Source organism: Lepidochelys olivacea (genome assembly GCF_965140295.1).
Source record: "Lepidochelys olivacea isolate rLepOli2 genome assembly, chromosome: 7".
NCBI classification, from domain to species: Eukaryota; Metazoa; Chordata; order Testudines; family Cheloniidae; genus Lepidochelys; species Lepidochelys olivacea.
In genome coordinates this window covers 41,729,916-41,745,976 of record NC_140417.1, presented here as the reverse complement: position 1 = coordinate 41,745,976, position 16,061 = coordinate 41,729,916, and the positions used below count along the sequence as shown (strand labels likewise).

General features: G+C 36.7%; 2 protein-coding genes across 5 annotated transcripts in view; one reads left to right on the top strand and one right to left on the bottom strand.

The window, feature by feature from the left end:
* The window catches only part of CENPP (centromere protein P), a 318,318-nt gene that overhangs the window by 134,713 nt on the left and 167,544 nt on the right, over positions 1-16,061 (bottom strand). The window lies entirely within an intron of this gene.
* Positions 13,821-16,061, top strand: part of ASPN (asporin) — a 36,781-nt gene continuing 34,540 nt past the window's right edge. For all 3 annotated transcript variants that reach the window (XM_084635185.1, XM_084635186.1, XM_084635187.1), the window contains exon 1: positions 13,821-14,029. The gene's annotated coding sequence lies outside the window, so the exon portion shown is untranslated. The remainder of the gene's footprint in view (positions 14,030-16,061) is intronic.

The following is a 16,061-nucleotide window of genomic DNA, read 5'->3' as shown; positions in this document are numbered from 1 at the left end:
ACTCTGTAACCTAGGCATCTTGTTCAAATTGGACTTTTCTGTAAGTCCTCACATCCAGGCAATGTCTAAGTCTTACCTATTCTCTCTGCATAGCATCTCTAAGATATGGCCTTTCATATCCATCCACGCAGCTAAAATTCTCATCCAGGCTATCATTTCATGCCTCAATTACTGCAACATCCTTCTTTTTGGCTTGACAAATGCAATCTTGTCCCTCTCATACCCATTCAGAATGCTACGGCAAAGATAATTTTTTTAGCTCATCACTTTGACCACATCATCCCTCTCTTTGCATCCCTCTATTGGCTCCCCCTTATCTATCTCATTAATCATAAGCGGTTTTTATTCACTGTCAAGGCCCTTCACTGCTGATCACCACCCTGCCTATCATCTCCTGTTCACTATTGACATGTCGACTTTGTCTCCAATCAGCCCATGATGCCAGCCTCCAGTGCCCTCTTTTAAATTTTCCAACAAACTACCTTCGTACTTTCTCCCATGCTATCCCCCACGCTGGTGAGGCGCGCCCCGTAAACATCTGCAGTTATCTCATTATCCACCTTGAAATCTCTCCTCAAAACTCTCCTTTGCTACGATGCCTACAAAAAATTGACAATGATTTGGCTGCTGGTGTGCTGAGACTACTGGATATTGTGTTGACCAACATTGTCTCATTGTTTCCTTGCACACTCTGTGTGTGTGTGTGTATATATCTATCTATCTATCTTTAGCTTCTTGTCTTAAACTTCGATTGTAAGCTCCTTGGGGGCAGGGACCATCTTTTTGTTCTGTGTTTGTACAGCTCCTAATACAATGGACTCCTGGTCCATGACTAGGACTCCTTAGCCCTATGGTATACAAATAATAAATAATATTATTACTAATAAAGATCTGTGGTAAATCTGAACTGTCTCCTCTCTCCCTTTTGCAGGATCAGGATTTAACTTTATTACTTGTAGAATGTAGACCACTGAGATCTGATCCACAGGAAAAATGTGGCCAAGGAAAGGTTTACTGCTATTTGTCCTGACATGGATAAGAGTTGTGATCATTTTGTGAAAGGGAATCTCACAGCAATGGATCAGTCATTGAGAGGCTGTCTGTCTCCAGTTTTCACTATTTTCAACCCTGGCTTTGAGCGCTCCATCTTGGCTGAGGATCACAGCTTTCTTAGGCGGTCCTGGCTAGAAGGGAAATCTGTCTTTGAGATAGTCCAGGTCTAGTCCATTTTTGAATATCTATACCAGGATCTTGGACTTTCTCTTATGTTCAGTAGGCGGTAAAAGAAAGGAAGCACTACAGTGATTTATTCTTGCTAGCCTTTGTCGGTCAATGAAAAAATGCTGTGGTCTACAACAGCTGGAGCATCTTCAATGCCCAAAGACATGCACAAAAAATTGCCAGGGTATTCTCATGCACTTTTCTGGGGACCATGTGCACGCTCTTTCCCGATCATTCTGAAAATGCATTTAGCAGTGCAACTGATTATATTTCAGAGTTAATTTGGAAGTGATGAAACAGAAAATTCTTTAAAATTAATTTCTAAATTTAAAAGCTTTTTAACAAAAAAAAAAAAAAATTTGTGAGAAATTGTGAGTGTCCTGCACACACTTGAGAGGTGAACAAAGGAGCTAAGTGTAGATTATCTCCCTCAACAACAGAGAGCCAGAGAGAAAAGAAATTGGGAGGATGTCTCTACTCTCTTTCTTCTCTAATGGGCCATGCCATGAGAGACACTGTAATCCAACAGGAGACAGAAAGGGGAAGTGATTTTCACAGAATTGCTCCACAAGGGCTAAGGAGCATGTAAAGGAGACTGATGACACAGAGAAATGTGTTCTTCACTTTTCAAGATCCCTCTCTTAGGCACAGGAATCAGCAGCAGACGCTAAGGAAAAAAGTCTTCCCTCCCCAGGATCTTCTACATGAGACCCAGGTAGCCAGGAATCGGTGAGGGGGGATTCTTCTCTGTATGAGATCTAGGGATGAAGAAGTACACTAGCTGGTGAGGGTAAGGGTAGGATGTTCTGCTCCCACACGTGATGGGGCATCCTGCCCACACTTGCCCTGAAGGGGTTAAGGCAGGCCAGAGGGGCCAATTAGGCAGCAAACTGGAGGGAATTAAGGCTGAAACGCCCTAATTAGGAGCTCACCTGTACAGGAACAGATGGGACTTCCATAAAGCCAGGGAGCAGACACTCCCGGGAAGGGGGAGGAGTGTTTGAGGCTGCAGAGGCACATAGCCTGCAGTTACTGTCTGGGAGGAAGGAGTGGTGAAGCTGGTAGACCCAGAGAAGGAGGGAAGAGCCAGGAGGTTAGGAAAGGGCTCAGAGAAATGCAGCAAGGTACAGGGTACAACAGACTGACTGCTAACTAGAGGGTCCCTGAGCCTGAACCTGGAGTAAAGGGTGGGCCCATTTCCCCAACCAGCCACTGGAAAAGTGGCACCGGCAAGGCAGTGAGTAGGAAGACTGCCTGAACCTATTTGTGAGAAGAGACTTTCCACCTCCGCCAGAATGGGAAACCACAATGGTGACCTAGCGGGAGGGCTAAGTCATGAAGAGATTGCAGCAGCTTCTGGAGCAAGAAAGGGGCAGCAGACAGAGGCGGAGGAATAGCATGCAGGAAAAGGTGTCAATCCGGTGAGCTATTCCCCAGAACGGCCAGAAGGAGATGCCATACCTACAGTGAGTAGAGGCCCTGTCACACTAAGCATGTCTGTTATTAGTGCTTTTGGCCTATGCTTGCTCTTGGATTGGTGCAAAACACCAACAAAAACACCAGCATGGGAGCAGTTAAAAGCAAATCTCTGTCAAGTTTCTTTTAAAAAGGAAGCAGATAAATGAAAGAGACTAATTTAAAGATGCACTTTCACAATCTTTTTATTATATTGTCAATGTAAAAATCAAAATCAAATTGACAGTGTCCCCCTAAATGCAGTGAAAGTTTTTAACAAAAGGGAACATGTGAAGCTAGCAAGTGAAAGTTGATGGGACAGACAACCCTAAGCTCTTGAGGAAACTGTTTTAAAAGAAATAAAGATAGAACAGATTTTTCTTGGACTAATGTATTTTTTCTTCTTTTTCTATTTTAACAATGATGTTTTTGTTTTGTTCTACAGTGCAGCTGAACAGCCAATATTTCTACAATTGTGGTCAGATATTAGTTCTCTGAGAAGACTCGTCTGTCCTGTGGAAAACACAAACCAGCTCTTATATATTTTCCCTATGAATTGCTTTCAGGTTCTTAAATACGTGTGAAAAAAGTTCCCACAGTGAAGTATAGATTTATTCTAGTGTTGTTACATATAAAGCCTACAATTTTTGGTATGTGTACTCATTATGCTATTGGAATGAAAACACTTGCAGATTAATACTACTTTGTAGATTACCATTAAATATATCTAAGCAATTTTTAAGATTTTATAATTTTAAGAAATATAGAAATGTTCTCTTCAAAATAGTCCATATTCTAAAAAAGCAGTATTACACAAAATGTAGTCGAGAATAGGCATTTGAGGATAGAAATTAATATAAATTAAAATAGGTGTTTAGACACTACAATGTTGAGCACCATAGAAATGCCTATACATTAATATGATAAATAAATGAGTAAAATACAGATTTAATGTATTAAAAATATAATGTTATTAGATCCTAAATCCAGAAGACAGTAGAAAAGAATCCCTTGTCTAAGGTTACAGTTAGTGACAAACCTGAAAATATCTATCTTGGGGTCTAGGCTCCCAGGGTAAAACCCTAGCCCCAATGAAGTCAATATGAGTTTTGCCATAGACTTCAGTGGGGCTTGACTTTCACCCCAGTTCTGTAATTTAACTAGTAGACTGTTTAAACTGTGGCTTACAACTCTCCTTCCAGGTAAATGAAGTGGAAAAAGGAGGACTCCAGTAGCTAATCTTAAAAAGAAAAGAAAAAAGAAAAGAAAAGAGAAAAGAAAAGAGAAAAGAAAAGAGAAAAGGTGGACAAGTACTGAAATACCAATATTTACACCTTTTGGGTCAGTTTTCCAAACCCCCACATATTAAATCCTCAATTATGAAATCTTGTGTGTAGATATGCACAACTACCATCAAGGTTACTAGTTATAGGTATAGACATTCTAACCCATTAATATGTTCATAAGCCCATTTACAATCCTAACCCCTTTCTCCCCCTAGAATACTATTTCACAGACCCACATAATCATCCATTTTTATGCTCTTTTGAATATGGGAACTCACTTTTAAAATGATTTCCAAACTATTATAATAATTCCTAAATATACAACCAGTATTGTACATAGTGCAGCTTAGGCTAAATGCATTATGCATATGTAATAGTAATCACACCTCCTCACAGTTATGACAATTTCCATCTGCTCATGCGGTAGACACCTGCAGCTTGTATATCTGTGTACCTAGAGCTCTACTTTAGCAATTAACATTTATTGTGTGATACAGCTTTCCAACTCTTTAAACCTAGCTTTCCGAAACCCAGTTCATTACTTTTTCACTGTGCTTCTTTACACAGACACACAAAACCAAAGAAACACCTTCTTTTGATGAAAAGCAGAGGACAAAAATACCATTCACGAGTCTTGAACCAGCCTGTAAGCTGGCTGGTTTTATAGTGCAACTGAGTATATCAAACAGTAGGTTGGCAGAAATAAAAGACTCAATCATGAGTGCGATGGTCACTGACCACTGTGAATAACAAATACTTGATAGATTTATAGAGATTTTTGCATTGTACAAAGAATTAAACAAATAAAAACTCCTCCAAGACTGCAATAACAATCTACCTGGCAGCTGGGAGAAACTATATACTTAAAAGACAATTAAACAAGAAAATGTTGAACACATGAGAACTCCTCTTTTAACATAAGCACTTTAATATAGTGCAACAGCTGGTACTTTCATTTACATAAAGATTCATAAATCCATGAAACAACTTCAATCAATCTTACTTTTTACAAAGAGGCAGTGTGGTCTGAACATAGACTAAGGGAACCAAGAACTCAAATTCTAATATCAGACCTGTCACTAACTAACTATATTGCTGTAGGTAAGTGAGTAAACCTCTTCACTAGTTACTCTCTCCACATCTATAAAGTAGAGATAATATTTGTGTCCCTGATGTATCAGCAGATTCAGAGAAAACAACACGTAAATCAAATAATTTTACCGTTGACAAGGAATCAAACATAGATACAATGATGGATTTTAAAGCAGAAGTTCAGAACTTCATTACCTTAACAGAAGCAAATACCAGGTCTTTACTTGGTTCCAATGTGACATTAACCAGCATTATGCCAACCAATTTTGAAGTATGGCTTCCTTTAGTCTAACCCCCTAGGATTCAGCCTTCCCCAGAATCCTTTCACCCTCTGCGCATGAAGGGGAACAAAGATACAGAAAGGGTGTCTCAGTCCGTGATGACTTAAGGTCTACCCTTCTTCCTTCAGACTAATAGAGTCCACTAGTTATCTCCCATGTCTCATATTTACCTCTGGGAATTGATCCCTCTGAGCCTCACAGGCACACTGGACACCAGTTGCAAGAAAATTACCACTTATAAATGTACAGCTTTTACAATCTTGTCCTTACTCCTCATTAAAACTAAAACCGGGCCTCCAGAATGCTACAAGGAAGGTGAAAAATATCCACCATACACCTTGCAATCTTGCCTCAAGGGAAAAATTCCTCTTTGGTTATCAATTGTTATCAGTCAGACCCATGGCCTCTTGGAAAAGATGGTGTATGAAACTAAAGCTCCATTAGATTTCTGGGAGGCAAATACCACAGAAAGACTGCTGCATGCCCACCCCTTCTGATTTCATACATAGTGAAGGAGGACTGCACAAGACAATCAACTCTCCCTTCCCCGCCATAGCCTAGTTAATGGGTGACAGAGAGGTGGAGAAATTTCCTCCCCTGCATCACCTTCACGGTCAGGTGGGATCTCCGTGTGTGATTTGGGGGACAGGTGAGAGAAGGCGGCTCTGGAGCAGCTGAGCCTGTCCCTCTCTTCTGAGGACCCCACGTGTCATCTACCCCAGGCTGATCTGATCAAATATGTCCCACAGTGAACCAGGATGGAGAGGGAATTCTCTTTCAGGAAATCCACTGATTTGGTAGGCATTACTGCAAAAAGAAGGCAATTCTGTAGTGCACAAAGAAATTACATGCCAATAAACAGGTAGTTACTGGGGAAATCTTGTAGAGGTTCTATGTGTCTCAGCCAGTGAAATCACCATAAACCTGACAGAATATATAGTACTATGATCAGCAGGGTGTAGACTGGAAAATTTATAAGCTTGAGAAACATGCAACTTAATCCACCTAAAGACAGATGTTTAGGCCTGGTCTGCACAAAGTTTTTGTACTATTTTAAATATTTTAGTAAAAAAGAAAAAATCCCACACTCCTAATCAAAATAGCTAAATGTGTACAACCCCTACTGTGTTTATACCCAGTGAGTACACTTACACTGGTAGAATAAAAGAACCTTTACACTGATATAACTATGTCTACACTAGGGGGTTGCACCACTTTAGCTATAAAGGTTTCAAAACAGTACAGTTTAAGTAGCACAAAAACTGTGTGTAAACTAGCCCTTTCAGCATATATGTTGAAGTCATAAGTAGTAATAATGTCGCATACATGGAGGGGAAAGTACACTTCAGTCTACAATCATAACTTGACTTGTGGTCATTGCTACATTTTAACGTATTTTCAGATTAAAAAAAAGTAAACAAAACCTCCACACTTGCTTGTTCCTTTTGTCTTCAGTAAACTCTGGGGTAGATCTAACACTATAATAAAATAAAGATGGGATATTCAAATGCATCTAAAACAGCTTGGTACTGCCCACCCACTGAAAGTTAGTTGGATGCTTAACTCCCTGAGGCATATTTGGAAAAAAACACAAAAAAACCCCAAATCTAAAGCATTTTCAGCATCTCTTGTCAGACACCATCATCTTAATAAATATAATTTATATCAGTAATATTGAACCCAATTGTCCAAAATCATGTTAGTTTCCATCCTATAAAAATGGTTTATACATAGTATATTTAGGGACACATCACTTGTTATCTCTTGGCAATCACAAAACATTGTATTACCCAAATAAGCTTTGAGCACCAGAACACATGATCTTCGTAAGTGCCCTACTCAATAAAAAGAATTTCACATCAATGCTGCAAAAGACAACAAGGCAAAAAACAACCCCAGATATTTTCTTCTTCATAGAACTAAGCATTAGTTGTTACATCATTTAGCAGGCATTTACTTTGAGTACCTGAGTTGCATTATTACTCAATAGCTTAAAAAGTGTGTCTATCAAATTTACTGTGTTAACAAATGTTATCCATTAGGGGAACATTTACAGTCCCAGAAAATCGTCTGTTTAATCCACTGCTCTCTCACTTTCTGAGCAAAGGATATCTTATGTTTTTATTTTATGTGGGATGAAGAGACAGTTTATTACTCAGAGTATTTATAATGCATTTCACATTCATTATCCTGAAAACCATGAAACAGTCTTACTGCAACAAGAATAATTTGTTCACATACTATAAAAGTGGTATAATTCGCTCACCTCTTCAGAGGTTACTCATTGTACATTTACTTGCTGACCAACACCAAAACTGTTTAAAATCACTACTAGCAACCTAAATGGAAATGATTCCTTCAGTAATATGTGCCATCAGCTTCCAAATAGTTTACATAAAGCAACAGGGAATTTTATTTTCCAGACCACATATACATTTAATATGTAATCCTGAATTTATGTTTCTTTCAGGTTACATGAATGATGCCAATTGAGTGGTGAAAGTAACACATTATTTTGTGCATTTTTATAAGTATGTAAATCCATTCAAAATTGCTCTAGCAAACATTTCTAGTGACCAAAATAGGGAAACCAAAAACTTAAAATACTTACATTAAAAAGTCTATAAAAATATACAAAGATCTCGAACAACCTGTTCTGGCATTTTGTGTTACTGTTTATATAGTCCGTTAAAGCTAGAAGTTTTTCTATATTCTCTTGTGACATTTCTCAAGCTTATAAACATGCTGGAATACTATCATGCAACACCCCCATGGTGGGTCACTGGTTGTAAGGGATCGAACCTGGAATCCTCTGCATCTAAAATCATGAGTCTCCATTACCTGAACTAAATGATTCATATCTGTTAAGGCTATAGTGGGCTCAATCATTATTTTTTAATCTGAAGAAAAACGTATTGGGAACGGATGGAGAAAGTGAACATATTTTACAGGTCTACCAGCCTCATGTACGGAAAGCCATAGTTTCCATCAAACAACTTATACTATTATATGTGCTACCGTATAATTGATTCTGCAAGTTAGAGCTATCTGAATTAAATTTCTAGATTTGATCCTTTCTTCTTGCACTGATTTGTAGTTTTCCCTTAAGACTGTGGTAGAAGAGTATGTGTGCTGAAGATCATCAAAAGACCTTGTGTGGTATGTATGCGACAAAAGTAGTATTAATTTGGAAATTTGAATGATTGACTATAGACTACTGTTTTTAGAAACATACAATATTAGGCTAAGACTATGATGGAATGAACTCGTCTATTAATACTAAGGTCCTAATTCAGCAAAGCACTTAAGCAAATGATCACATCCCTTCCCTGCATAGAATCATAGATTAGGGTTGGAAGAGACCTCAGGAGGTCATCGAGTCCAACCCTCTGCTCAAAGCAGGACCAACCCCAACTAAATCATCTCAGCCAGGACTTTTAGTCAAGCCAGGCCTTAAAAACCTCTAAGGAGGGAGATCCCACCACCTCCCTAGGTAACCTATTCCAGTGCTTCACCACCCCCTTGTGAAATAGCTTTTCCTAATATCCAATCTAGACCTCCCACACTGCAACTTGAGACCATCACTCCTTGTTCTGTCATCTGCCACCACTGGGAATAGCCTGACTCAATCCTCTTTGGAACCCCACTTCAGGTAGTTGAAGGCTGCTATCAAATCCCCCCTCACTCTTTTTTTGCATACTAAATAAGCCCAGTTCCCTCATCCTCTCCTCATAACTCTCTTCTTCATTGGTTCTCCATTACCAAGCATTCTATAATTTATTTTATTGTATCTGAGAACACACGCCTAAGTGAGAACATTCATATGCTTTGTAAAACAGAGTTCAGAGAATGAATTTAGTGAGGTAATTCCTTCCTGTGTATTATTAATATTTCCTGAAGTTATATGTAAACTTTTCCATAATGAGAACATGTATCTTTCAAGAAATTTGGTTTAGAAGAGATCCAACAAGTCAACCTACTAAATGTTACATGCTCACCTTCTGAAAGAAATGTAAAAACACAGCTTCTTCAAAAACACGTAACAGGTTTGACAAAATTCATTAACCTGGAGACAAACATGCAAGTTGCAATAAATGATGTTTACAACAATGCCAAGTTATAAGTCTCACATTTTGCTGTTTCTAAAAGTAATTTTAATGACATTTCACACAAATCGACTGGAAACTATAACTATTTTAAGTTTAGAGATGCCAGCTTCTAACATACTAATTTATTTTTAAAAGAGGAAAACAATGCAACACTCATTAAGAGAACATATAGTACAACCCCAAGTGTCACCCTCACACACCCCAGAATGAAAAATTGGTTGATGTCAAACAGTGAATTTAAGCATCTCTTGTAGCTTGATGAACAAGTGTTTTTAACATTACTCAAAGCAAAGGCTTTGATCTATTTTACTGCTGTTGTACAATGAATCATGGAAGTATCTACGGGTTTGGACAGACTTTTTTTTCTTAAAACTTCCAAGCCAATGCAAATAAAAATAACTTTAAATATTGCCCTTAGAACTGAAAGCAAGATAACTCTGTAGCAAAGACTCATGTAGACAGATCCATTGTCAACTACCCTGTCATATCATTGACCCAAAAAAAAGATATGGCAAGAACAACATACATATATTTAGGAAGTGAGAGTTTTACTTCTTTAATTATTTTATTTTGTTAACAAGGAAGTACAGCATCAGCTTGATTTTGTGTTTCAAAACAGAAAACTTTTCCTAGACTCTAGTAACTGGAAGACTCAGTAGCTTGACACAGGTTGTGGAGCCTCTCAGCATTAAGTCCGTGATTTGACTTCAGGTCAAGATGTAGTTACTCAGGGCTTGTCAACAGGGTGCAGCTAATGGAATGTGATTTCTAAGGTGCACTACTTGGTACTTCAATGTAGTACTGTTTCAAACAGTGCATGAGGGAATTATTAGTGTGGGTCTACACAGGGACAGCAAGGTCTACACAGACAAATTAGTGCGCAACATGTTAGTGCATTTTAGAACTCATACTCCTTTAGTGTGCATTGCTGTCCCATGTAGATATGATCTTTACAACTGTTAGATTATCTATGTGACCATGATTGGGTTCTCAGTCCATTTATAATGGACAGGTATCCATATTACAAAAAAACATTCTCATAATGAGAAAGTTTGTAAGCAGTATCAGCAGATAGGCCAACAACTGAGTAGACATGGAGACTGAACTACTTATCTGGTCTCTCCAAGTTACAGTTGGGGAATGTTGACAATTTGCACTGCCACTACTCACCCTGTACCTTCTGTAGAAGTAATACAAAAATGCATTTACATAGTGCCTTTCACTACAGGTTGTCAAAGAACTTTTAAAAGTCACGTTTAATAGTTGGGGAATCTAAGATAGATTGCCTAAACCCAGAAAGGATGTCAACAGAAAAAATAGAACCTAGGCCTCTGGACTCCTATGTCCATCTCTAACCAGTGGACCACACTCTGCAATACTATCCCTTTTCATTAACACTTAAAAATTAAAGAAGAAAATATTTTTGTTTTGGTTGTTAACAGTATGTCTGAAAATCATGTGGGCACATGTTACTGTACACTTGAGTTTACAGCTCTTATGTACATGCTCTAACACAATACACAGACATATTTTAAGATACTAGTCATACCCTATTTGGTTTCAACATGTTGATAATTAAAAGGTAGAGATGAAAGGCTTCAGGCTGTAAAGTGAGAACACGTTTATTTTTGGTTTCAAATATTTTAGTTTATAAGTCAGATGTTAAAACAACTTTTCAGAAAAAAGTTTGCGTGCATTAACACATACATAAAGTGTTGATGCAATAAATTTATGTTTGTTGTGTACATAAAATTAAACAAGCATAATTATTACATCTACCCAGAGAGAGAGTGAAGAATCAAGATGAACCACAGAAGTGGAAGAATAAACTTTCCATATTCAAGTAGTGCAAATAGCATGGACGAACTTGAGAAAGCCCAGAACTTAACTAAAACCAAAACATATGACTGCATTCAAATGTACTGGGTTCTCAGTAAAAGAGAAATATGTCATGTTATTAAAATGTTATGGTTTGTCTCCAAGAGAGAATATGTACAGTCAGAGTTTACATGAAAATGATTAATGTAACCACCTTTAAAAACAGTGGACATTAATGAAAACTTATTTTGCCTTTCACTAAGACTTGCACACAAGCTTTGGAAAAAAGACAAAATTCAAACATACTGGAAGGTTTTAAGGACATATGACAACATATTCCTAATGATACGTACCCAGTAACCAAATATAGTCACTCTCAAAGGAAAAAATATTCATCATGGCCACATTCTACGGCGCTGATTTTGTTACACAACAAATAAATGTGTCCAGCGAAGTTTCTATACCATAGCTGCAGTTATGTAATTTCTCACCACTAGAAAGTGGTCTTCTGATTGCATTATATACTGGTCTTGATTTGTGCTTTATCCAATCAGAAGTTAGTCTGTTCTTAAAAGTAGCATTTGTTTTAAAGAATATACCAATTTTATATGAATAGCCTGCTATGTCATTAAGTGAAATTAAGTTAATTGATTAAGAACAAGCCAAGCAACAGTCTGACTGTCGGACAATCTCACTTGTAATTAAAAATATGGACTAGATTTTGATGCAGTTTTATGGTAAATTGTAAAAGATTTTGTGAATTTTTGAAAGAACTTGATTAAGTTCCCAAAGCCTAGTTGGCCATATTAGGATTCCCTGAACTACTTTTTTTGTGATGTCATCAACTATTGCATAAAAAAATAGAGACTCTGAGGTTCAGAATTTGGAAGTCAACTGACTGCAAAGGTGATTATAAAATATTTTATTTTAGAATTTAAGTCTCTTCATAATTTTGAAACTATTTCAGCTAGAATCACCCTACCCAAACCTCCACTATTAAAGGGAAAAAAAAAAGATGCAATTATTTTCCTCCTATCCAAACTACTACCTCAACAATGTTCCCTTTTACTATTAAAGGGCCAAGACAGACTTCATTACAGCAATTTTATCCAAATTTGTTCAAGTAAATGGATGCACACAAACTCATTCTATATACAGACAACATATTTTCTTAGGAAGTTTGTTCTAATGCTGATAGGATTTTGAAATCTAGAACTACATATCTGAAATATTAAAAGGAGTATCATTGAACTTTTGGTGTGGGAATTTGATTGTTAATGAAAGGTAATTTCACTATTTGGGAAACACTGATCCATAAAGGGTGTATTACTCATCTACTCTAATCAACCTGGAACATACAAAAAAGAACAATGCAGTGAGCAACACGAGCCTTATTTTCTTTAGTATAGTAACTTCAGTTTGGAAATGTTAGTGTAGCATCTCTGCTTCTTTTCCCCCTTAAAAGTACAGTAGACAAAATAACTAGTGCTACTGAAACAAATCTGTAACCTTATCAACATGTCATCAACATGAACTTATAATTCCTTGCCATCCAAACATTTTATCAGGATGGAAAGGAACTAGAATTTTTAATCTTTTTTTCCCCCTCTTGCAAGATTATCAGAATTGTAACATAAAAAGAGCCATTTACATTAGTAATGACAAAGTAACATATCTATAAAACTGGATAAATGAAAATCCTGAATTTGTCCTAAATCGAGGGACATAAACCATTAATTACGTTGACGATGCAAACAGCAGTATAGGTAACTCATGTTAGTGCCATATCACTTTAAATAGACAATCTGTTAAAGGTAAGGAGCATATAACCCTGCTTCTAACTATATTGGTATGGATACTGTAGTATGAATAATGTAAATGATTTCTATTTTTCCACGGACCTAGCTTAAACTTATAGCTCCAATCATGATTATAACATATTGCAGCTAAAGACTGGAGTTATGTTAACATAAGCAAGTTCCCGCAATAGGTATTTATTTCAATGTTCTCATTAATGACCATCATCCTTGAAACTTGCTAAAAAAAAAATTACTGTTTTAAACAAAGCATACACTTTGTTCCTTGTATTTAATAATATAATGTAGGGTTTTAAATCAGAAAGTCTGGTGTACACTTGGTCTGTTGCTAGGTATTTACTATAAGTAAGATGTCTTATCTATATACAACTACATAAAAGGATAAGCAGTGTATTAATTTTACAGCTTTAGTCTTTGAATAGGTTTGATAACTTGCTGATCATCATCACTATTTATTCTTTGAATGGATGTGTGTTCACATTTTGGTAAATGCCACACTCTATAAGGAATGATGCACTGAAAAATTATTTTTAAAAAATTGTTCTCATATCAGAAATGGATTTGAATGGACTTCACTGTACTTCCAATGGCCAGGTGCCATCCATTATTATATTTCAGGTTTTGCCAAGTCTTCTAACTAGATGTCTAGAGTTAAGCTAGAAGTTTTGGCTGTAATACAAGCAGTGATGAAAACCACATGAGTAATAACAAGTCTTCTTAATGTCTTTCTTCAGTACTAAAATGGGCTAATCTGTAGAAGCAGTTTACTCAAGTATCATCCAGGGTGTCAGGCAGATCAGGAACTTTTCAAGTTGAATTTTTCCTTGGAATGCCCACTCTCAATTTCACAGCACTCAAAACAAGTTTGTTAATACTTACAATTTAAACAATTGAAATAAACCTCTTCGGTGGATTATCACTGCTTTTGGAAGGACTGCCACATTTACCAGGTATGTTACATTTTTGCATCTATTCACATTTAAACAGCAGTACAGAATTAAGCAACATATTTATATGAAGATAACACTGTTAGGTAAATAAGTGCTTTGCAGTACTAAATGATTTATAAAGTAAAAATATTTTTCATAGTATACTTTGTAGTTCAAATATTTTCAAGTTTACTGAAATTTTAGAATCAAAGAGTAAAAGCAACAGTGCTCTAGCTGGATTAGCAAACAGTAATCAACCTCATAAAAAGAAAAGAAGTGATTTATATTGTCACGTAAACATCTAAAGCAAAATATGATAAATCTTTCCTTGTTATTTTAACCTATGCACAGCCCTGTTCTATAATCATTACTTATAATTAATATACTACTAAAAGTCATTTTAATGAAAAATTTATTTTATCAAGTATAACAGAAAAAAGATTTTAAAACAAAAATAAAATAGTGAACAGGATAGATGTTTAAATAAGTGAAAATAGCATAAATGCTCATAGATTAATGTTCATCTAATTTTCAAGTTATAAGTAAAGTAGTCCCTATTCAAAGTCAATAAAATAAAAACCACTATCTCAGCTATTTTATTTAAGTCTGCATTTCTCATAGTTGCACTGTGTATCTTTAACATAATGCTGTATTTTCCAGAATATATCTTAGTTTCTTATATGTTCTTATTCAGAAAGTTGTTTAATTTTATTTTTCTTAAGCATTAGTCCAAAGAAACACAAAGAGTTAAAATATAAAACCATTTATTTTTGGGAAGGAACAATGACTAACAGAAGCCAAACTATTTTTAAATATAGTGGTCAAAAGAGCTACTATCTTGCCTTTCTTTGGACAAAAGCTCTGCACAGAGCAATGATTTGTGATACTAATGAACACAAGGATTTTCCCTGCCTGTCTTCAAGCAAAACCAATGTTTTATTCCTGGCTCATTTAAACATTTCCTTTTCAGAAACAATGCTCTAGGAAACTTGCCTCCCTTCATCAAACTACCTTAACAGCAGCTCTTTCTAAACATGGCTCTAAAAAGGACTAAGTCTTGATTACTCTGCTGTTAACTCCTTCAGTGTCATGGCTTAAGAAAACAATGATCACGTTACAGTTTTCTGCTGCTGGAATCTAGCCATAGAGTAATTTCAATATTTTTCTTTGAACATATGCATACTTACCAGGGCCTTCAAATCATCTTTCTGTCCACAAACTGATTTATTGTATTTTCTCTTGTAATCCACATTTACTATTTTAATATTATGAAGTTTCTGTACTGTTACACCGGAATTTCTAATCCAAGTTTTATTACATCTGAATGGCGTTAGTCACATTAAAATAACATTAAGAGTTTATCATAAACTTTATGTAATATTCTAGAAATACCAAGAACTGTACCACACTAACAAATGCATAAAAAAAAAAGAGTTAATCTCTTCTGTATGTTATCTGGCAATCTGAGGTTTGGGATAAAACAGACAGCCTTTAGAATTCCAAATCATAGAGGCTCAACTGTGTCCTAAGGGGAGTCTGTAGAGGCACAATATCTTCTAGAGCAGTGGTCCCCAACCTTTCTGTGTGAATAGCAACGGGCACCACGTTGGGGACCACTGTTCTAGAGCTTCAGGGTGTGCAAGGAAAACACTACGATTGCAGTGCGTCTAAGTGCTGGGCATGCCTTCTGCACCCCACCAGCTTCCTGCCTGATGCTGGAGCACACAGCCCCCTCTACTTCACCACCCATACATTTGGGGTGGCTTGTCCTCCTGGAAGTGCTGCGAAGGAGCACTCTCTGAAGTCAGGGAAGCATAGGGACTCTATGCAGATGATGCAAGTAGAAGAAACGCTTCTTGTACCCTTTCCCACTCCTGCTGTATCTGGGCACAATCTCCCCCTCAGTGTTCTGGTCAATTAGTAAGTGTGAGAACTGCTGAGGGTATACATTATCTTGACAACAGTAACCCATTTCACATACTTTATTACAAAGTTACCTATTTAAATATTTCATAAAATAGATGAATTAAAACATTTGGAGCATTTATATTAA